The 23,071-nt window shown below is 34.1% G+C and overlaps 1 long non-coding RNA gene across 1 annotated transcript; it reads right to left on the bottom strand.

Moving 5' to 3' along the window:
* Nucleotides 1-8,396: 8,396 nt before the first annotated feature.
* On the bottom strand, nt 8,397-21,584 carry LOC143258011 (uncharacterized). The gene is made up of 3 exons (XR_013032089.1): nt 21,513-21,584; nt 21,249-21,421; nt 8,397-9,049 (listed from the first exon to the last, which is right to left on the bottom strand). It is a non-coding gene; the product is annotated as an uncharacterized LOC143258011 (long non-coding RNA).
* Between the last annotated feature and the right edge of the window lie 1,487 nt (nt 21,585-23,071).

Here is a 23,071-nt window from a genome sequence, read left to right as displayed (position 1 = left end):
GTTTCACCTCAAAATAGAAACTCTTTAGAGACCACCACAAGTAAACGAGACTTTGAATGTCCATCATTTGGATAAAATATCGAAGATCCGTTAGGGGTATGTGATACATCTTAGTGTTGAGTGATCAACAAGCACGTGCCGGATTTTCGTGAGACCTATATCAGCTGCATATACATCAGAAGGTAATATTTCTACTCCAATACTCGGAAGTTAACTGAGTTATATTATGATTTTATTACCATCTCAGGAACAACTTGTCAGTCAGATGGATGTGCAGAAAGCCCTACACGTAACAAAACATTATATATCTTACAAATTTGTATCATTAGAATTAATTTATTAGCGAAATTAACTTAACCAGAATAAAATATTAAAGTTATATGTGACTGTTTTATTACTCATTCATCAATGTGTTTATCAAAATGAATTTTTTCAGCCAGTCAACTTTCAGAATAGACATAATAATCTCAAGAATGATATATGTTAGCATTAAAGCTACTGAGAGAAGCAAAAAATTCATTAACAAGTACATTTAAGGGGAGCATTCATCTGCCCGGGGTGCACTTGTTATATGTTTGGAATACACCACTCCATTTATGAATATATCTCAATAATAATGAACAAGTTCTCGAGAAAATGTCTAAGCTTTTTACTAGTGGAACTATTTTGAAATCCAATAATAAATAACTGATGAAATTTCAATTTATTTTTTGTGTTTATGAATAAAAGTAGTTTTTGACGTTACTATGAACAAAATAATGAGCAACCCTAATGTTCTGGGTTGTGTGCAACAGTAATATTGCATATGGAGTAGCCTCAAGCTGGTTAAAATAGTCATTTTGATAATGAAAGCAGCAGTCGATTTTGATAAACGAAGAAACTAAGTTTCTGTTTCTCTTTGCCAGATTACTCGTTTTATTGGAATATCTTTATAAATGCACAAGATATTTCAAAAACTTTGTGTGTAACCCTTACCCAGATAATTTTGTAGTTTACATCAATAAAAGGTAAATAACTACAATAAATCTGTAATTAATTTAATCAATGTTTAAACTAATAATTCTGATTAGAGATATGGTGCTCAATATGTTGCAATAAAGTTTTATTTACAGACATGTATATATATATACATAGAAAGGATGCCCAGAGGTCATCTGATTCATTCTAATGTTCAGTGACTTAGCCAGGCATGGCCAGGTGGTTAAAACACTGGACTAGTAATCAGAGGATCGGTGATTCGAACCCCAGTCACACCAAACATGCTCGCCCTTTCAGTCGTGTGAGTGTTACAAATAACAGTCAATTCCACTATTCGTTTGTAAAAGAGTAACACAAGCATTGGCAGTGGGTGGTAAAGACTAGCTTCCTTCCCTCTAGACTTACACTGCTAAATTAGGGACGGCTAACAGAGATAGCCCCCGCATAGCTTTGCGCGAAATTCAAACCAAATCAATAGCTTAAAAACTATTATAGCTAAAATATTCTAGTTTTATTGAACCTTGACGAAGAAGTGATAAAATGTTTCTATTGTCTTAGTAGACTTCGTCATGTACACTGTTTGGTGCTCGAAAAATGTCTAGATCAAACCCTGTCTCCTTTCAGATGTTGTTCAGCATGTGAGAAGTTATATTTCTTGTTGCATCGATTATTTTGTGACGAAGATCCATGATACCGCACACAGGTGTTAAATATACCTGATCTCTCACAGTGCCCTCTCCACACAAGAAAAAAATACAAATGATTTATATAAGGAAAATGTGGAAACTATCATGTTGGTCCATCTCTACCAATCCATCTGTTTGGAAATATGTTATTCAGGATCTCCCGGATGTCATGAGCGCTAAATGATGCACGTGAGAAAGTATGTTAAGACAAATATATATATATATGTATATAAGTTATCCATCAAGTTCAGTAATACCTTGGTGTTCTATCTATGATATTTTAGAAGTTATTAATTTAATGTAGCAACAATAAAAGTAAAAATACAGTAACGGCTAATAACCATAATCTACCTCAAAGTAGACATAGCGAATAATTCAAAATTTAACAAATAACAAATTGATTATGTTAAGAGATCTCGCGCGTAAGCACCTATTGTTTATTTGAATAAAACTAAATAAAAATCAATTAATAACTTATTTATTTGTTTATCTGAACAACCCCCTAAACATAAAATGGTCAAACTGTACGTTCCAAGTACTGGCATTCCTATCTTTTAACTGTAACTCAGAAGGAAAGCAACTGGTCAGTGGTACACACCACCTGAAGTGACTAATCTTAATCAAATTTTAAACTAAATGTGATGCTCATAACACATACAAGAGAAACAGATATATTCTACTTAATTCTTAAAATTACGATTTCCATAAACATTATTTTATAACATACATAACAGTATTCCCCTTTGCAACTTAAACGGAAACCTCCTCAAGGAGGTTTGAGAGACTACCAGGACTAGACCCATGGACTTACATAAAGACTGGCGTGAACGTTTAAGTAATTGTCCAAAACATGTGGAAGTCACAGTGATTTGGTGGATTTAGAGACTGGATCTACGAATCCACATAAAATTTTGTATAAACATGAAATAAATTGTTCAAAGTGTCAGTCAAAATTTCAGTGTTATCCTATTGGTCCTTTAGGGTTAGTAGGGAGGATCGTACTTGACAAATATGTGCAAGAAAAAAACCACTTTCTTAGTTAAAGATTTGTAGCTAAGTTATATTATACTTTCGTTCCGACCTGAATGATATTGTTACTTCAAATGCGTTTACTTGTTTCTATAGAAACGCACCTACTGCTGTAAAATATCACACTTACTTTACTAAAGCTACTTGAAGAAGACAAACCAATGTTTTGTCGACACGTGTAGTTTGTTCCCAAACTTATCCCTTTATTATGCTTATTAATTGTTGTTTGCCAACTTATTATTAAGGTGTTTTTATTTTGGTGTTGTTACATAAGCAGATAAACCAAAGTAAAATGTTCAAAATTGGTTATTTAATGTAATTTTACCTAACTGGTAGTTAATAAGATGTTAGGAATGGTTCGGGTTTTTATGGTGAAGCCAGCTGGCTTACATAATGAACATGATGTTAGCGTGTTGAAAATATAAGAAGACAAAAACAACTGTTTTACACAGGGAGAATCATGGCTGCAGCAGCAGTTAATAAGTTTATATATAACTTTATTTGAATAATGTAATATTAGTTATATTACAGTGTAAAACAATCATGGCTACAGCAGCAGTTAATAAGTTTATATATAACATGTGTAAAACAATCATGGCTTCAGCAGCAGTTAATAAGTTTATATATAACTTTATTTGAATAATGTAATATAAGTTATATTACAGTGTAAAACAATCATGGCTACAGCAGCAGTTAATAAGTTTATATGTAACTTTACTTGAATATTATAATATCAGTTATATCACAGTGTAAAACAATAGTCGTTACAACAGCTAGTAGGCTTATATATAATACTATCTTGACTACTGCAAAGTCACTTATTTTACCCTTTCGTACTAAGTTAGATAGGTCAAATTAATTCGAAGCATTTATTTCCCATTTTGACATTAATTTCACTAATAATAGTGTTGGATATTTTACACGCTACTAGTAGCTTTGCTTGAAGCAACTGGAAATTAACTAAATTAACTATTGAATAGTGTAATATTAAGCAATATAAACAGCATTGTTTAGGAAATTGACAATATTAAATTTATTGCAATACCATGAAAGTAACCACTTCGGTTAAATGTTTGTGAACCCGTGTTTTCCGATTTATAGAGATGCTGATAACGTAAAGTCAGACACTCTTTTCAGTTATTTTATTATCCACTTTACCATCCTTGTAACATAATCTAACGAATGCTTATTAAGAAAGAACTTAATTTCTAGTCTATTGGGCAACAAATATTTCAAAACGTTGTTATTGTAAAACCCTGTCGAAAGACGAGTTACGCCCATCAGTATTTCCCCAAGACATTTAACAGTAATTTTGTCTTACTCTTACTTTCGGGGGCTGTGATCAAACTCTGTAATTTGTGCATCAATCTATAAGTGAAAGAAAGCTTTATTTTATGTTAGATAAATGGCTGAGTATAGCTTAACATGCAAGTTTAGTCAAACTTTAAAGGTAGTCTTTGAACTGTAGGCTTCTTTGTTAAAATGTTTTCAGTGAAGACACTTACTGTCTGGACCTGTTTCCAAGGGTTCCATTATGAAGTTCTTTTGGAGGTGTCAATCTTTCTGACACGACAATGATAGCACTAGGTGTAGCAGCATGTGTGTCGCGTGTCTGAACTGGGCGGCTCGCGTTCTTCCCAACCAGAATCTTAATTCGAGACTTAATGAGGTTTCAGCCACTGATGTTGTGCTAATAAATGTGCTGTTTGTGTTCTGATTAATCATTGCATTCTTGGTTCAAGGCTTGAATCGTGTTTTCCATAAGAAGTGCTGAGGTCCTAAGGACAATAATTCTCTTGAGAAACTGTATGAATTCGAAGAGGGTTAAAACAAAACAGTATTTTTATTCAAGTTCATATAATACTTGTAAAACGTCACGTGACATAGCGGAACAGTTTGTGCGTGGCAGAGTCAATCGCCTGCACGTGCACGTCAATGTTTTAACTGTAGCATCCCACACGTGAGCTCTAAACGGTCCAGTGGTCCCGTTGCCCAGCTGGTTCGTATCATTGACAGTTGAACAGACTAGCATCTGGAACACTTACTTACGACTGTAACAATTAAATGGATTAACTTTGGTCCAAAACTCATTTTCACTGTCCGTTAGAGTTGATGTTTTACACGCCATTGTATTTCATCAACTTACACGACAAAAGTCACTGTGTGCCCTGTCTTCTATCGTGCTAGAGAAACTAGCTAGATAAAATTATATATTATTCAAAGTAATAAAGGTTATTAGGTCTGTAGCTGAAATATTAAAAACAATTTCTACATTAACGTTCACAAGAGTCGCGGTGTAGAACCAAGCGTTTTCTTCCACAGTGTACAGAACAACACTGGTAACAGTTACAAAGTTTTCGATAACAATAATAAAGTCAACTAAATTGTTTCAAAATTATAAGCTCGAAGGTTTAGAGAAAAACACGTGAATAAAACGTAGTAGCTAAAAGTAGTTTCTGAAACAAATAAAATTTTGTTTAGTTTCTTCAATGCGAGATTGAAACGCCAGCCTACAGAAAACGGATATCTTAATATCGAGTTCGAAATAAATTGAACACACATTCCTGGTCTGTTTGTTACCAAATAAACTAATGGAACCTTACAAACAGAATTCAACTGTTTCCAAACTCTGTGTCGCCAAACAAGGCACAGTTAAATATATTTGTATTTTAATATTATATATAATTATCCTAAAATGGTTTTGAATGGACAAAATACAAATAAACTACTAGAGAACTACCAGACTTTACTGAAACAGATTAAACCAGTTCCACCCAAAACATTATCTGGTATCTTAGATGGTTTGTGGGTTGTGAAAATTTAGAAATTCCTCCTTTAGCTCAGTACATAACTAAAGGAGACATTGAAATACAATGTAGTGAATTATCACATCGCTTTAAGCGCAACGGAATCTCAAAAACTGTCAGACATGTTTAACATACTCATGGACTATCTGTGCTGTGCTCACCACCGGTCTCGAAAATCCGTTTTTAGCGTTGTAGACGTGAGAATGCTGTTACAAGAAGAAAAAATATGTAGACAAGCAAACATATATAGATTGAATACTGATTGACACTGACAAAACAAACTATATATATTGTAAGACGTTTTCCGTCTTATTAGTTTTGAACTGTCATACCCGTTAGCATTGGCATGCTCAATGCGACGTCACATGTAAGATAGATCATTTTTTTCTTGATTATTCTATTTTTAAATAAAAGAGCTACTAAAACAATAGAGCAAGTATATTGGGATAATTATTTTTATTTGTAATGAGAACTCATAAAAGGATACAATTAGTATTAGCTCCATATGCAGTAAAAGTAATTTGGCTAACTATAATGTTTATAGAGTTTCTTCAGAAGTTATTTTAAAATTTGATTTTAAATCTCTTAATGTGTTATCAATTTAACGTGCATACGAAAGAAACAAGCCACGTGACGAGCGGTAGGTCTAAAAAAAAAAACAGATTTCGAAGCCCTTGGTGGTCATTTCGCAGATAACATATTGTGTACCTTTGTGCTTAACTATAAACAAACAGTGAAATACAATAAAAGAAGGAATACAGATTTACAAACGAAACTGGCCAGGTGGTTAGGGCATCCAACTCCTAATCTGAGGACCGCGAGTTCGAATCCCCGTTATATGAAACATACTCATCCTTTCAGCCGTGGGGGAAGGGGCATTACAAGTTACAGTCAATCTCAATATTTGATGGTAAAAGAGCAGTCCTAGAGTTGGCGGTGGGTAATGATGCATAGCTGCCTTCTGTCTTGTGTTTCACTGTTATATTAGTAACGGCTAGCTCAGATATTCCTCGTTTAGCTTTGCGCGAAATTAGAAACAAAAACAACAAAAAACAACGAAACTTACAATACAACTTTATGATCGAGCAAACTCGGCCTCAGGGAATGAGCTTGTGTGGCCACATTAACGTCCGAGAATTTGTAACGTTATTAAGATATTACTGTCACGAAAAGCAATTGTCAAAGGAAAGAAAAAACAAAAATATGTGCTATCGTTTCGACAAAAACATATGTACGAATGTCACGTGTATTCCTGTTTTATATATATATATATTTAGCAGATGAAGCTAATTCGCTCCGAAGTGTGACTGACTGTTGGCGACATAGTGCATAGAACAACCAAGATGGTAAATGGTTGTGTTACCTTTTTTTCATCATAAGTCTTATCAGAATGAACAAACTAGCATGTGATAAAACAAGAAATATAAAAGCAAATTAATATTTTAAGCATGAATTACAACATAGAAAAAACTGGAAGATAAAGCGTGTTCAACGAAAACTATATTGAAAAAAAATTAGTCGTCTTTTTTTGTTTGTTTAAACAGTATATTAATATTTTGACAAGTGAGCATTACTTGTTGACGGATTAATAATATTTATTTGTGAAGTGTATTAGGTTTGAGTAGAAATTTGGAAAAAGACTTGTAGTTGGAACATGAAAATGTTTTTAAGATACTTATCAACATATGGGGGAAGTTACAGTGTCAGTGATTTTGGGTGCTGTAAATAAATGAAAATATATGAGATCAAATAATTGTACTCTTTATTGTCTTCCTTGTCGATAAACTAAAGGAAGAACTTGTAGATATTTAGTATGTATGATGTATGTGCATAGTCCGGAACACTGATTTCATTTATCTAAAAAAAAAATCTAAATAATATGTTTCATTTGACCTTAAATAGTTAATATTACTTAAAAATGAAAACGTAATTTTATACCGTGTAAGTGTATTTATATTTTCTTTGTCATGATCGCAAAATTGATTACATTTTTTTCAGATATATACATATAAATTCTAAATATACGTAGCTTGAATTTCAAGAAGCTCACACTGCGTATATTCTGTTTAAAACTTTGTTTGTGTCAATCTGCTTATGTCAATCATTTCCTGTAGCAATTTTCGCTGATGTGTAAGGATAATCTGCTCTGCTGTTAGTAAGAGAAACCGAAAGTTTGTTCTCAAATATCTTGAAGAAAAAAACCCTATAAGATATAGCTAAACTTGAAATATCATAAAATAAAAAATATATATATATTAAAGAGTTTATCAACTAAAATTTAGCAAGCGTTAACATAAGTAAGTAAAATGAATATTTTTATTCATAAACTTGGAAATAGCCTACTATACAGGCTAGTAGGTAAAACGCTAGAAGTCAAATATAACAAACTTAAGTGTATTTTCACTCATATAAACGGTATATTAAGGTATTTGAGAATTAAAAAAGGTTATGGATCTGATTTTAAACTGCATATTATTTTTCTTTTCATAATTAATTCACAAACCATACGGTTATTCAAGCCTCGTTCATAATTTGAATGACAGCTAAAAGTGAAACAACCCAAACTGCTCCTTCCGCATAGAGACTAAAATAATTTTAAAATAAAGTCCCAGTTTTACACTTTTACGGAGAGTGCTTTAAATCTAGAGCAAAAGTAAACACCAAAACAAATATGTTTACATCTTTTACTTGAAAAATCCGCGTGCGACTCCTAAACCTCCATAAGGATCCCCCTCTTAAATGACAATGCTGACAATTGTGAAAATTTTAAATCAAAAACTTATCCAATAAAAACATACAATATGAATAATGTTAGGGCATTGTTTTATATTTACAAAATGAAATTTTGAAAATAGCAAAATCCTTTATTCGCTGTATTATATATATACAAGTGTATTGAACCCTAAGAATACTTGTTAGTAAACGATTTATACTTCCCAAAGCTATTGTTCTTAGATATTTCATATCTGGATAATTAAACACAAGAATACTAAAACTACTTTGCTAGAATGGTGTTTCTTTCTCTACATAATTGTGCTTAATTCTAAAACAGGTCATCGTTTATTCTCCTGAAGAATAGTTAATTATTCTAAAGTGCTTATATTTAATGCACATTTTGTATGCGATCGGTGATCCTGTGTGCTAACTCTTTTAACAGAATATGTTGTCGTTACATGACGACATTTACGTCGTCCAATAACGAATTTTAGTTCACGTTTTTGGATATTTAAAGTCGCTGGCAGATATTTACTAAACTCAATTATTTTGAGGCCTTCTCTTAGTAGATAAAGATGTAATTATTATTATTATTATGAGAATCTGTCGTATCCTGATGGTAAGGAAGCTCAACGCCCATTGTTCGAGTCGCGACATCGAAACGTGTCGCCGAACCTTGTCGCCCTATCAGCCGTGCTGCGTTATAACGGTACGGACCAATCCTATCGTTCATTGGTACAGAGTAGCCCAATAGCTGGCGGTGAGTGATGATGATTTGCTGCCTTTCCTCTAGCTTGTCCATTCAGACGTAGGGACCGCCAGCATGGTTAGTTTCTGCAATAACCAATAAACATTATTACTATTCCTTTTTTGCTTTAATATCAAAATTTATTTTAAGGCACACATGTGAGTTACTTAATTGGAAGAAAACATGTGGTTTCCATAAACGAAAAAACATAGTCAATTCAAACTCCAAAACAGTGTTAGTTTATATTTGTATTGTCTTTGTGTGGTATTTTAGAAGGTTGGGCAGGAAAGATTATTCTAGATTGTGTAGCAAAAACTGACCTTGTAAAGAACTTTTATTTTGTATACAAACAACCGCAATAGGCGTATTGCGTGCACCGCGTGCGTCACTAATGCACTTTTACAGATTCTCACATCAATCCCTTTGTTGCTAATACATCTTTAGAAAATACATGTGTTATTTCCTGGAAGGTATTATTTTTATGGCGTAGTTGCACACTTTTTTAAATTCGTCAACGCCTGAAGTGAAGAAAGAAATCAATATAGGTAATTTTTCTTCTGCGTTATTCGTTTATGAACAACAAATAAAATGAAATTACAACTTTCAGGGTTAGATCATATATATTTTGAATATTTGAAAAAAAATAAAACTGGTGTAGGGATGTCACGTAAACGCCGTTTGATAACAATCTTTGTACGCTCAAAACCAGTCTTGAATATTAAATAAAAACGTCGTATAGTTTCTCTTTAGAGTTAATTGTGTGTTAATGTTTGTGAAGTAATCTTTTTTTCTTATGGATTTTCCTTCCATCTTGTTTTTAATATTCCTAAGAAGTAAGTAACGAAAATTAATGGGATAATGTTTATCTCTGGTGCAAAAATAATCCAGCATTTGTGAATTTAAATTATAGTTTAGCCTTTTCTCGTCGGAAATTAACATAAACTAAACTAACAACACTATTCATCTGTTTAAGTAAAATAAAATGAAGTTTTTGCTGTTAGTGCTATTATTGTATATTACAGACTTTCTTAATAATGGAAACTACAGCTCCCGTACAAAAAACAAAACACTTTTCATATACATATAATAAAGATATTGTGTATGTAGTTATATAGAAGCTATGACATACATGACATCGAAAACGGCACTTCTTAATTTTGCATTTCAAGATTAGGTGTTTTTCATCCATAAGATTAACTAAAGTATAACATTATATTAATTCTGTATGCTATTTGTTTGTATTAGAGCTTAGTCACACTGGAAGCTCTGCTGTGGTCCACTATGATGCGCAGAACCTCGTAGAGTTACCATTGTCCCACGGGTACTATCTGTTAAGCCATGTTTTCTGAACATTTATAAGAACCCCAAAACTACTGACTTATTTTGATGTCCGTTTCCTACCGGCGGGATACAACAGTTGTCATACTTGGTAATTTGATTGATCATTGATTGGGTCATCATTAAGATTTAGCAACAACATAAAACTAACAATAGGAGTAAACTTTACCGATGCTTGAAAGAGATAATATCTGAGAACAACCAGTAAGTTGCAGTTGGACACACAAAGCACGGCTGACACTCAGCCAGTCAGTGAACTTTGACCCCTCCAAAGTTTCCCCAACCATTAATAAAATTATCTTTATTTGAAGACCAGTAACGAAAGACTTCAGTAACTTCAGTAGATGACTGCCCCATAACCTACAGTGTCATTAACTCAAAAGTAATTTGGTGCATAAATGACTTGGAAAAATATCATTTAAAAACCAACAGTAATTCTAGGGGTTAAAAAACCGACTATAGTTGGTTTAGTATATAGATTTAGTTTTCCGTTCTAGCTAGTGTTACCAACAGTAGTGAATCTCTACGGAAGGTAAACTAGTTCCTAGATGAAGAGACAAGCAGCTGAAGAATATTATTAGTGTAACTATGAACCGTGGAAAGTGGATTTTTTTTCTCTCTCTCACTTACAGTTTTCCCTGGTACTAAATCCCATCTTGAAGTGTAAAAAGAAGTCACGAGACGCGCACGCGCCCTGTCACCTGATCGGCCATGTAAACGCAGGTGACATCATTCATGCAAAACGAGAGAAACCATCAACTCACCCATGGCGTTCCGCAAGGAAAGCAAGTGTTTGTTATGGTATAGCCCGGTTATTTAGGTCGAGGCGTTACCTTGGTTCGTGATCCTGCAGCTAAACATCTATTAATGATTCATCCCTTGATTCAAACTATTGGCTATTGCACCAAGTTAGTAAGTCTCATACGATATGAGCTCGTTTCCTGAAAAATCAAATATTTTCGAGTAAAAAAATTATAATTTACCTAAAACTATATGTAATTGTTCTACCAGGGAAACTTTGTCTTCTTAATTCAGTGTTAAAAATATAAACAGATATATTTCTTTCCGTTACGTTGTTATTTAGATCTGGTCTTGTTAAAGCATGATTTAAGCTTGTTACGCAACAGAATAGATTATGATTAATCCATCGACAGACCTTAAAACATCTGTCGAAGTTTCATACAAAACTGGTCGTACGGCGAAAATTATAACCTATTATTCACTGATATATATATATATAATGAAATAGTGAAGACTATAATTCAGAATATGTTTTATAACTATTCATAATGAACGATCAGTACGCAATTTTTCAAGTCTTCATTGGAGAAGACGTAAACCTTTGTACGTTGCCGAAGTGATTTCGGCTGTGTTAAGTTATTTCGTGCTCACTACAATCAAGCGGGCTGACGTATTATTGCTTCTAAATGGTTCGATATTTCTTAGGATTTCCTCTTCTGCGTCACCTGTCCAACCAAACAATAAAACCAAAATAGCCATTCTTTCCTTCTGAATGTAGTTGAATAGAAAAACTATAACTTCAAGGACATTATAAAAATTAGCCCTCGGGAAAAACTGGTCTATCTTATGCATTGTGGTGATTCGTTTGTTATTGAGAGAGCTTTCGTCTCTAAGCGATTTACAGACACCGCCCAGTTAAAACCGTGACCAAACGTTTACCACAAGTTTCTAACTTCCTAGGGCCATTGAATTTTCGAAACACAACAATTTGAACAGCTTTAATATACGCGCCGATGAAAATGTCACAAGTTTTTCCAGAAGTCCGTGATATGTTTTTATGTATTTACGCACGAAATCTAATATTCAATAATAGTTGCAAACCACAGTTGTTTACATCTACTAGAATTAATCGTCGTTTATGTCTGTTCAAATTAAAACAAAAATCACGTATTTGAAGAGAAATTTTCATAGGAACCTATAATTTGTGACACATCACGTTTCATTGCGAAACGCTAAAGGAAAAGCTATTGATATTCTTTTCATAAAATTTACATTAACAACTTCAAACCGTGGCGAAATTTTTATAAAACTTTGCTCAACCATATACACTTTCTAGGAAGGGAGGGAGGAGTGAACTATTTAGAAAATTAGAAGCAGCTTATTTCTGAAAAATTTATTTCTTAAATTCTTGTTGTTTTCTTCTTTGACGACACATGCGTTTCGCATATGTTCTGACGTTTCGTCTTCCTGACCGTTGTTTCCTCACTGAAAATAGTAGGGTTTCGGGTTACGCTCACAATAGGAACTATAATATTTCAAATGAATTATTCTAGTTTAGCTCAGGTTTCGTTTATCTCTGTATTCAGTAGATGGATACAGTCCTTGAAGCTACCGACCCATCAGTTGCCTTATCCAAACACATATATCGTTTTACTAAGGTTTCTATCACGAGGATAAATCTTGAACTTTCAATCATCTAACATGTTGACACTATTGTATTCCTTGGTTGACGTCCGGTTGCTATTCTTGGTAATCGCGTTTCTTTTGGTTACTCGAAAACAAGAACAAAAACAAATAAACTTTATTATATGAATAATAAACAGCCTTAGTTTATAAGGTAATTTTGCTTTCAATTCAATGACATATATATACATTTCTCTGTGTGAGTATGTGGGCGTAGACTACAGTTTACGATGAATAAGACGCTCCATTTATCTGATTTAACTTTTAAGCCTTACTAACAAAGTAAAAATATAGCTAATAGCATATATAAATACGTATTAGAAGCAGATAAGAAGGCTAAATCTGACAACATTTAAATCTACTTTTCCTCGTCTGTACATATCGAATAGTAGTTGTTTCTAATCAAAGAGAACATTGAAGAAATAAGACAAAGATAAAGATTGCTATAAAAACGACACTAGAGATGATAGGTTTAAAACTTACCTAATGAAATTGAAAAGTATAATAAAATATAAAATATTCTATTTATTAATTACTATTATAAGAAATGTTCTTAATTACTATTAGACTACCAAAACCAAACAATAACAAATGTGTTTTGCCTCTTCCTCGACTGTTAATAGAATAACTCACAGTATGTCTGCTGACTCGTAACGCTGAAAGTCACGTTTCAATACCCGTGGTGGGCAGAGCACAGATGGACCGTTGTGTAGCTTTGTGCTTGACAACAAACAAATAAAACTTTTCATTATTTTTTCTTAGTAAGCGTTTAGTTTTTGGTTTGGTTTATTTGAATTTAGCGCAAAGCTACACGCGGGTTATCTGCGCTAGTCCTTAATTTAGTTGTGAAATACCAAGGGAAAGCATCACCAACTAACTGGGTCGATTAGAATTTAAATTATTTTCTCTTTTTATGCCATGTATCAAACATGCATTTCTATAGTTTTACCCTAAAACTACACTTGTCTTTTCGCCTTGTGAATTTTTTTTACTTCAACCTCTCAGATGGAGCTTCTAGCTTTCTCAGAATTCCTAGCTTAGTTTTAGCCATTATGGGAAATTTCTCTAACGTATAAATTAAAAACGTGTTGTGGAACATGTGAATAGTGCGAAAGATTCCAACCAAGTGTGACGAACATGCTCGCCCTTTCAGAGTAAGATGACTTCTTAGTCTTAGCTCTAGTCTTACACTGTTAAATTAGGGACGGCTGGAGCAGCTAGCCCTTGAGTAGCTTTACGCGAAACTCAAAACAAACAAATATTTGTGTATTTATATGGATTAATTTAAAGATTATGCAAATTTCAAGAGTGATATAATGACAAACTGCTGCTTTAAGTTAAATGATTTTGTTTAATGTCATTTATATATATATTTACACTAGTGTCTTTCTTTTTAAAAAAATCAACCTGTAATTGGTAAAACACACACTCACACATATATGTGCACAATTTCGTAGTGAATCGAATAAATGTGATAACGACCAGTCAGTAATATTGCAAATTTCGGACCCTGATATATATACCAAATCACCTTCATCTCTCTAAAACAGTTTTTATTATCCAGGACATTTTAGCAAAGCAGTGTTATAAATTCAACATAAAATATTAATTCATATATTATAGAAGTACAAAGGTGTTAATTCTCACTTTATTCAATACAGAATTTGAAGTAATTAAATGTACTGTTACAATAGTTTTCTTGTGGCACTAAACCTGTTAGAATATTGAGTGCTTCTGTATTTCTATTTTTGTTTTACGACTTTGCGAATGACAGTTAATCGTGATGGTCCAGATTTTCGAAATTACGTCAAGTCCCATAGATCTACCATTACCCTAAATAGCAACATCAGGCATAAACATAAACTACCGCAACATTTTCTTACTCTTAAGACAGTCGTTAAAAAACGAACAAACGTAACTCAACATTTCACACAATTCTATTGCCTATTTTTAAGGCCGGGAAGAAATCCGTTTAGGAACATTATGTCTTTAATACAGTATAGATGTGTTAACAAATTGAAAATTAATCGCTTGATTGCACAGTAAATTTAAAACTGTTTAAATAAAGTACAAGGCCTAAAAAAACTTAATCATGTTTAGTAAGTTTGTTTTCTTAATCGTAGGCTTAAACTTACACAAAGATGTGTAAAATGCGATTATAGCACCCTGATTATGAATGTTATTTAGCTCTCAAGCTGACTCCTTGAGGTTCACATTGGTAAATATGAGCCATTTAAGCAGATTGTAATGACGAAAAATAAGGTTATGTCATTACATACAAAACATATCGCTATAAAAAATTAGGGCTGTGAAATTTCTCTCAAGATTCAAAATATTTATTAACATTTTTACACAATAAAAATACTGTATTATCATTTCCCACACGATGAAAATATTGTATTATATTTTCTCACACGACAAATATATTGTATTATCATTTCTTAAACGTTTGTTTGTTTTCTTATAGCAAAACCGCACCAGGTTATCTGCTGAGTCCACCAAGGGGAATTGAACCCTTGATTTTAGCGTTGTATTTTTTAAACGATAAAAATATTCATTATCACTTCTTACACGATAAAAATATGGCTATGGCATTTTCAATAATATTAATATGTGTTTTATTTACCGATATAATGTTTTTACAGTCGTATAATGTCAATAATAGTTTATATTTTGCTCTGCGATTTTTTACCATTAGAAACCGCTATAGCCTGAACTACGTAACGTAAACTTCTATTAGGCTGTATCGTTATCATTTTATCCAGAGGCCCGGCATGGCCAGGTAGTTACGGTGCTCAACTCGAAATTTGATGATCACATGTTCGAATCCCCAGTACACCAAACATGCTCGCACTTTCAGCTGTGGGACGTTATAATGTTATGGTCAATCCAACTATTCGTTGGTAAAAGAGTAGCCAAAGAATTGGCGGCGGGTGGTGATGACAAACCTCCTTCTCTCTAGTCTTACACTGCTAAATTAGAAATAGTTAGCGCAGACAGCCCTCGTGTAGCTTTGCGCGAAATTCAAACAAACAAACAAACATTTTATCTGGTAAAGCGTTAATTGTCAACAGCGGAGGTACGTTCAATTTATTCAGTGTTTTCAACAGTTCGTTAGACATTGTTAGTATAGAATTTTTGAAAATTCTATGTATTAATAAGCTAGATGCAAATTCTGTATTTGTTCAAAACATTTATTTTAAAGTTTTGAAGAGAGGCTCAAATCCATATGTTAAGGCTATTCATAAGGTTAGGTCCAGTTCCAGTTCTTGTGTCATAACCACCCATAGTTTGGCTGCGTGCAGTTACAACCAACACGTAAAACATGAACGTGAATATCATGTCAACGATATTCTGGTTGCTACACCAGTAACATTCAAATGTAAAGAAAACAAAACAAGTTTAGTTAGTCAAACGTTATAAAGTCGTAGCGGATATAAATCATATTTGACTTTTTATAATATTGTTAAAGTTTCTTTGTTTGTTTTTGAATTTCGCGTGAAGCTCCACAAGGGCAATCTGCCCTAGTCATCCCTAATTTAGCAGTATAAGACTAGAGGGAAGGCAGCTAGTCATCACCACCCACCGCCAACTCTTGGGCTACTCTTTTACCAACGAATAGTGGGATTAACCGTCACATTATAACGTTCCCGCTGCTGAAAGGGCGAGCACGTTTGTGCGATGGGGATTCAAACCCGCAACTCTCGGATTACGAGTCCACTGCCTTATCCACTTGGCCATGCCGGGCCTATTACATAAGAGACATTCAATTTTTGTTTATCTCAGTCGGCCGACGAATGACCAACATTAGCCTTTAGGTTAACATCCCGACAGAACTTGTGGTTACTAGTAGAAACTGAGAAATAAATGTTCTCTCTTCTTGATTAATTTCTTCGATTTCTTCTTGTTTCTGAATTTCGAGCGTTGTTAGCTACACAAGGCCTATCTGCGCATTACCATCTCTAGAAGGAAAGCAGTTTGTTACAGCGCTCCTCGCGAATTCCCGGTCTACTCTTATCTGAGAGAATAGATTTTTAAACCTGTTTTGCAATGATTTAATATTTTATTATGTGTATTTAATCTGCATAAGGCTTTCCTAAATTCTCCACTTTCATCGGGCGGTCTTTCTTCAACTATATCTAAAAACCTCAAAATTTCCCACAATTGCAATTTTCTGATGTATGTGTGGAAAAAAAAAACAATAACAAAAAGTATGCCTAGGTTACACTAATGTGGGTGAAATGATAAATATTAAATTTCTCTACACTGCTTTGAAGCCCAAGACTTCAAGGTATGACAAACGCGCGTTAAAACTATCTGTGTAGGGCTGAGTTGAAAAGTTTTTTCTTTGATTACTTTTTTTTTACCCTTAGACAAACTGTTTTAATAAGCTGTTCATGCTTTTCTTTCGTATATTGCATGTCTAAGGAGCTGCAGCTGTCTGAGCTAATATGTTGGATCTATCTGTTTGGATATAATTTAAAGAAAGGAAAGAAAAAATGTTGGCATGCCTGGTTGCTTTATGTTGAAAAATAACCTGCAGTCTCTGTTTCACCTGTCCTTTGAGCGCAATTACGGCAAGTCACGTGTAAGCACAAGCAAAAATCACTTCAGTTACACGCCGATATCTGCATGTATCGGCCGTAGATTTCGAAGCACATGTCTCCTGCATTTGTCGTCTCATTCTGCGAGATAATCCACTATTTCAAGACATAACAGTATATAAAAAAAATATGTATTTCCAAACAGCACGAGTGTCTGGAAAACCTAAGTGATAGCTGAGCTAAAAAGAGTAGTCCACAAGTGCCAATTTGTTCCACCAGGTAAAGCTCTACAAAAAAGAACAGGTGAGAGCCTAAAGAAATAGGAGAATTTATGCTTGCTGGTAATATATGTGGTTAGGCGGCCTGTCGTGTGCTCTGGTCGTTTCTTTAGCCCTTACTTCTTGTAGGTGGGTAAATCATTCAGACTTACAGGAACACCGGGCTCATACATCTTGCCGAAGGTCGCATTTGTTGGGTTAGACATGTGCATGTGATGAATATACAATTCTCTCGACACCAGTGTTGTCTACCCAGCAGGCACGTCTGTGTCCACTTCATTAAACACACAGCATGAAAGAAAACAAATAACGAAAATTTTATCTACGTAATTCTTCGGATAGACATAAAACACAACCTCTGTGAAAAATCATCATTCTCTATATATCTTTATTATGACCTTTTCATTATGTGCTTTTACGTCACAATTCCTTTACATATTTATTACAAAAAAAATAAATCAACTGAGTAATCTTAATTACACACACGTTTGTAATTGCATAAATATGCTTTGAAATTGTGGAATTCCAATTTTTACAGGTTATAGTTTATTACGCGGAATACAATTTAGTTTCATTCTAAGCGGTACACTCATTTGAAAGAAAAGAAAGTATCTTAGTATATAATTAACAGACTATTTAATCACACTTATACCGTGTTTCTTGTGTGTGTCTAACATACCAAATATACTTAAAGATTTTTTTTATCTATTGGATCATTGAATTTAATCATATACTTAATTTCGTGCAGATCACAAGGCATAATTAAATCAACGAATCGTGAGTTGAGGCCTAAAAAAAAGTTAAAGGATTGATCTACCCATGACAGTATTTAAAGATCTCACTGTCAGCACCTCCTCTTCAGACATCGGTGTCTCTTGAGCACAAATAAATCGCTTTGTATTTTTCACACTTCTTTTATAAAGATAAATCATTTCAATTTATGGCCCACAAAATGAGTAGAATTTGCTTTATTGTATTATATCCCCAAAAGTAAAAACAACAAAGGCGTTATATTAAAAAAATTTCGCGCAAAGAAGTGTTCTTTCGTTTCCCAGATCACCGGTAATCCTAAAGGTTACAAAATGAAAAACTGGGTTTCGATACCCGTAGTGCACATATCACTGAGTAACTTCGTGCTTAACAAAAACAAACTAATAGACCTTTCTATTTTCATCAGTTCGTTATTTATGTCTTGCACGATTTTTTAAATGCTTAAAAATAGGTTATCAAAAATATGGGTCATACACAAACGAAAATTACATTTCAAATCTGGTGCTCCTCAAATTATAGACAGAAAGATATGTTAAATGGTGTATATCATTTGCAGGTGTTTTGTGTGCCTTCAAAAACGTCAGTATTCTTCCTAACCTATGAAATAACCTATGACATTTTACGATTCAAGTTAAAAGTAGCTCAAATCAAACAATCTCACAATAGGTTGTTTACGCTGTGCCCATCACTTTATAAATCCGGAGAGACACTGGAAGTCGCAAGTATTTCTAATAACTATATATTATTTTGGTTTTAATTCATGAATAATGCAAAGTTTACAATAATATGTATATAATTCAACATACATTTACATAATATGGAGAGAACCAATTTAAAATTCCAGGTTCACTATAAGACTTGACAGGAGAAATGAGGGAAAAAAACAATGAAGGTTTCAGAACATTTGCCGAAGATATATATTTTTGTTTCTCTATTTGTTCCGGATAGTCGCGAAAGGGTCACCTGCGTTAATTGTACCTAAATTAGGGCTGACAGACTGAAGTAGGCAGCATCCACCGCCAGCGCTTGTGTTACTCTATCAAAATTGTTGGATTTGACTCTTCTGACGCATTCACAGTCAGAAACTGCTGAGAGCGCTTTTGTTTTTTGTGGTAACAGGTTCCCAGCCTGACACTCTCGAACAGGTAGAAAAAGTATTCTTGTCAAGAAAGTACGTTTACCACTAGTGCCTGCAAAACAACCGCCGTCTCTATGTGAGCGTGTGTATTTGTTATTGTTGTTCTTGGGCATAGTTGAACAAATAATTATATGTGTCGTGTCTGTTGCAGTGAAAGAACCTAAACTTTTAGCATTAATAAGCTTACCAATTTGCACTAGGGGCCCCTCTATTTTTGATAGACAAAGATGTTTCAAACGTAATCCTTTAGGACAATGCTGGAGTATTGTTTTTTTTATTTTTTGGTTTTGAATTTCGCGCATAGCTACACGAGGGCTATCTGCGCTAGCCGTCTCTAATTTAGCAGAGTAAGACTACAGGGAAGGCAGCTAGTCATCACCACCCACCGCCAACTCTTTTACCAACAAATAGTGGGATTGACCGTCACATTATAACATCCCCACGGCTAAAAGGGCAAGCATGTTTGGTGCGACGGGGATTCGAACCCGCGACCTTCAGATTACGAGTTGAACGCCTTAACCCACCTGGCCATGCTGGAGTAAAAGTTGGGACGAATTATCACTCATATCATGGTTGAGGCTTAGACTTTCCACCTTTAATACAACATCTTTGAATTAGTATTAATGTCACTTGGTTTGATTTTTTATAACAACCAGTTGATCTTGCACATTAGTTAGTTTACAGGTGTGTTGTTGAAGCTCCGTGTGTGTTCATCACGTGTTCTGATAATCGCATTTAACGAATTCGGACTTTTTACCTTATATATTCACATTGCATAATTGTTTGTAATTGAGCACAGAGCGACACAATAGGCTTTCTGTGCTCTACACGGTATCGAAACCCGGTTTCTAGCGTTGTAAGCAGACATTCCACTGTGCTACTGGGGGAGAGCACCTAACATAGAGTACAGACAACTTTCTCACCTTTGAAGATTTCTCTGATAAATTTTGTCATATTTTAGATTCCTCAAAAACTCTGTCTCTTTGTTCTTTGTCTGAAAACAATAGTAATAAAGAAAGGGTTAAAAGTAACTAAATATTTGATATATCTTGGTTTATTTTAATATACAGATTCTGATTAATGTGAAATTTCGAAGACTATCTAAGTAATCAAAGTCTATAAACAAGCATCACCACTAATACGAAGTAGGCGTAGCGATAGTATTAAAGTGTAGAACTTATTATAAAATAGTTCAAGGCTATAGAAACGATACTGCTGAATAATTTTTGCTCTTTCTGGAGTGCGCGCATTATAAACGTGACAGTTAATCCCTTTATTCGATTCAAAGAAACAGAGAAAGTCAAATGGGTGCTTCTTACTGGCTGCTCTTCCCTGTGTCAGTAGTGTGGAATTAACTGAATCCTGTGAGCTTCTGACACGGCTGTTATACCTAAGTGAATGCGAACAACATGTGATTGCAATTCTACGATTTGTTGATACAGAAAATGAACGCTACTAAATATCATTTCAGTGGCGAATACCTCTTTAGTGATATCCCAGTAACAGATAACACTTCTGACAAATCAGTAATTAAAACTGTTACATGTCAAGTTAATTTAGTAGTTTAAAAAACAACAAAGAAATGCCGTGTACGTAATGGAGAGTCTCATGAATTTCACTTTGGAATATTTGATAACATTATCATTGTATGTTTACTTTTTGGTCTACAGTATTTAAGCAACGTCCAGGAAAGGCATAATGAACTCATTAAGTGAACTAACACATTATTATTTTAATAATCAACATCGTATCCATTTATAATTATCATTATTAAATTACCCAATTAACTTACTTCTGATCATGTTTGTTGGTTGGTAATTAAACATGAAGCTACACAATGGGCTATCTGTGCTCTTCCAACCATGATTACCGAAATACGGTTTCTAGCGTTGAAATCTGCAGACGTACCGCTGTGTCTCTTTGGGGTGGGAGTGGAGCATGAGGCCTGTTCTAGAAAAGTTAAAACTTTAATACAATTCAAATTCAATTCTATAAACAACCAATGAACACAACTTGTACTGAATCATACAATTTTACAATTTTAGAAAAACTATACACCTGTGAAGAGCAACAGGCACGATTTTTCTCAGCAACAAACACCTAAATGTCATGCCTAGAGCTAAGTTCCTACACTTGTCTTTTTTATCAATAGCCACGCACCTGTCTTGCTTAGGCTTAGTCACGCACCTGTCTTGCCTGTCATCAGTCACGTACCTGCGTATTTAGTAGTAGTCACACACCTAGTCGCTTAAGAGCAACCAATCATCTGTCTTACTCAGCATCAAACATATAGCTGTCTTGAGTAAAGTCAAGTAGTGGCTTGACTCGCTTAGCAAGAGTTGGGTTCCTTCTGCTTTTTAACAGCCCGACACTGTCTCATTCTCAGATGTTATTCCACTATTTTTTACGATTAGCAATCTAAACAACAAGTGCAATTAATACCAAAGTATCTGCAGTAATGTAATGTAATGTAATGTAATGTAAACTCTTATTTTCAAACGAATTTCAGTTCGCAAATAAAAATCCGAGAATGTTCTAGGATTGTGAATAAAAAAATTCAAGGATCGAAAAGTTATAGTACTTAACATACTATCGCACGTGGGTGATAATGAATCTCATTATTCAGTTCAAAGATCTGGACAAAGCCATTGTGATGACGGATACTGACAGTGATTGCCCTACATCTGGTCAGTAGTTCAAATGAGAAACGACAGCACCTGAGCTCTAGGGGTTTCGAAATTGAACATTTAGTCCATTTGTTCATAAAATAATCGTTTACTTCGAGAATTGTATTCCATTTCAAAAATAGTGCAACAGAACAAAATTCCGTTATAATGACCCTAAGAAAATATTCATAAATAGGTTAACGTTAATATAAGGATTTTCAACAACTGACCTATCATCATCAAATTAACAAAAAGTGTCTCAAATAAAAGCAATATACATATATATATACATACACAAATTTTAGTGATAAAATGTATGTAATTCATTAGTTCGTTACCTGTGGCCCGGCATGGCCAGGTGGGTTCGACTCGTAATCTGAGGGACACGGGTTCGAATCCCCGTCACATCAAACATGTTCGCCCTTTTAGCAATGGGGGCGATATAATATTACCGTCAATCCCACTATTCGTTGGTAAAAGAGTAGCAGTAGCCCAAGAGTTGGCGGTGGGTGGTGATGACTAGCTACCTTCCCTCAAATCTTACACTGCTAAATTAAGGACGGCTAGCGCAGATAGCCCTCGAGTAGCTTTGCCCGAAATTCAAAAAAAAAAGTACGTTACCATCTCTGACACCCTGGTGTTAAATCTAGGAACTGTTCATAGTATTATCTTGAACCTTTTTTACGACTTTCGAACTTATGATTTATGTCTTAAGTGCTTAAACTTAAAATGTTTTACAACGTGTTAATCCCTCGGTGGATCAGCGCTACGTTTTTGGGACTTACAACTTTAAAATCTAAAGCTCAATTTTTCGCGGTGGACAAAGTTCAGGTAACCCATTCTATAGCTTTACACGACGGATAGAAATAGCAACAAATTAAATCTATAAACTACACAAATTATTAGTGTATGCTTTATTGATTCCAACTATTCTCATTAATTAATGTCT

This window comes from Tachypleus tridentatus, chromosome 7 (genome assembly GCF_004210375.1).
Source record: "Tachypleus tridentatus isolate NWPU-2018 chromosome 7, ASM421037v1, whole genome shotgun sequence".
NCBI lineage: Eukaryota > Metazoa > Arthropoda > Merostomata > Xiphosura > Limulidae > Tachypleus > Tachypleus tridentatus.
This window is presented reverse-complemented; position numbering and strand designations above follow the sequence as displayed.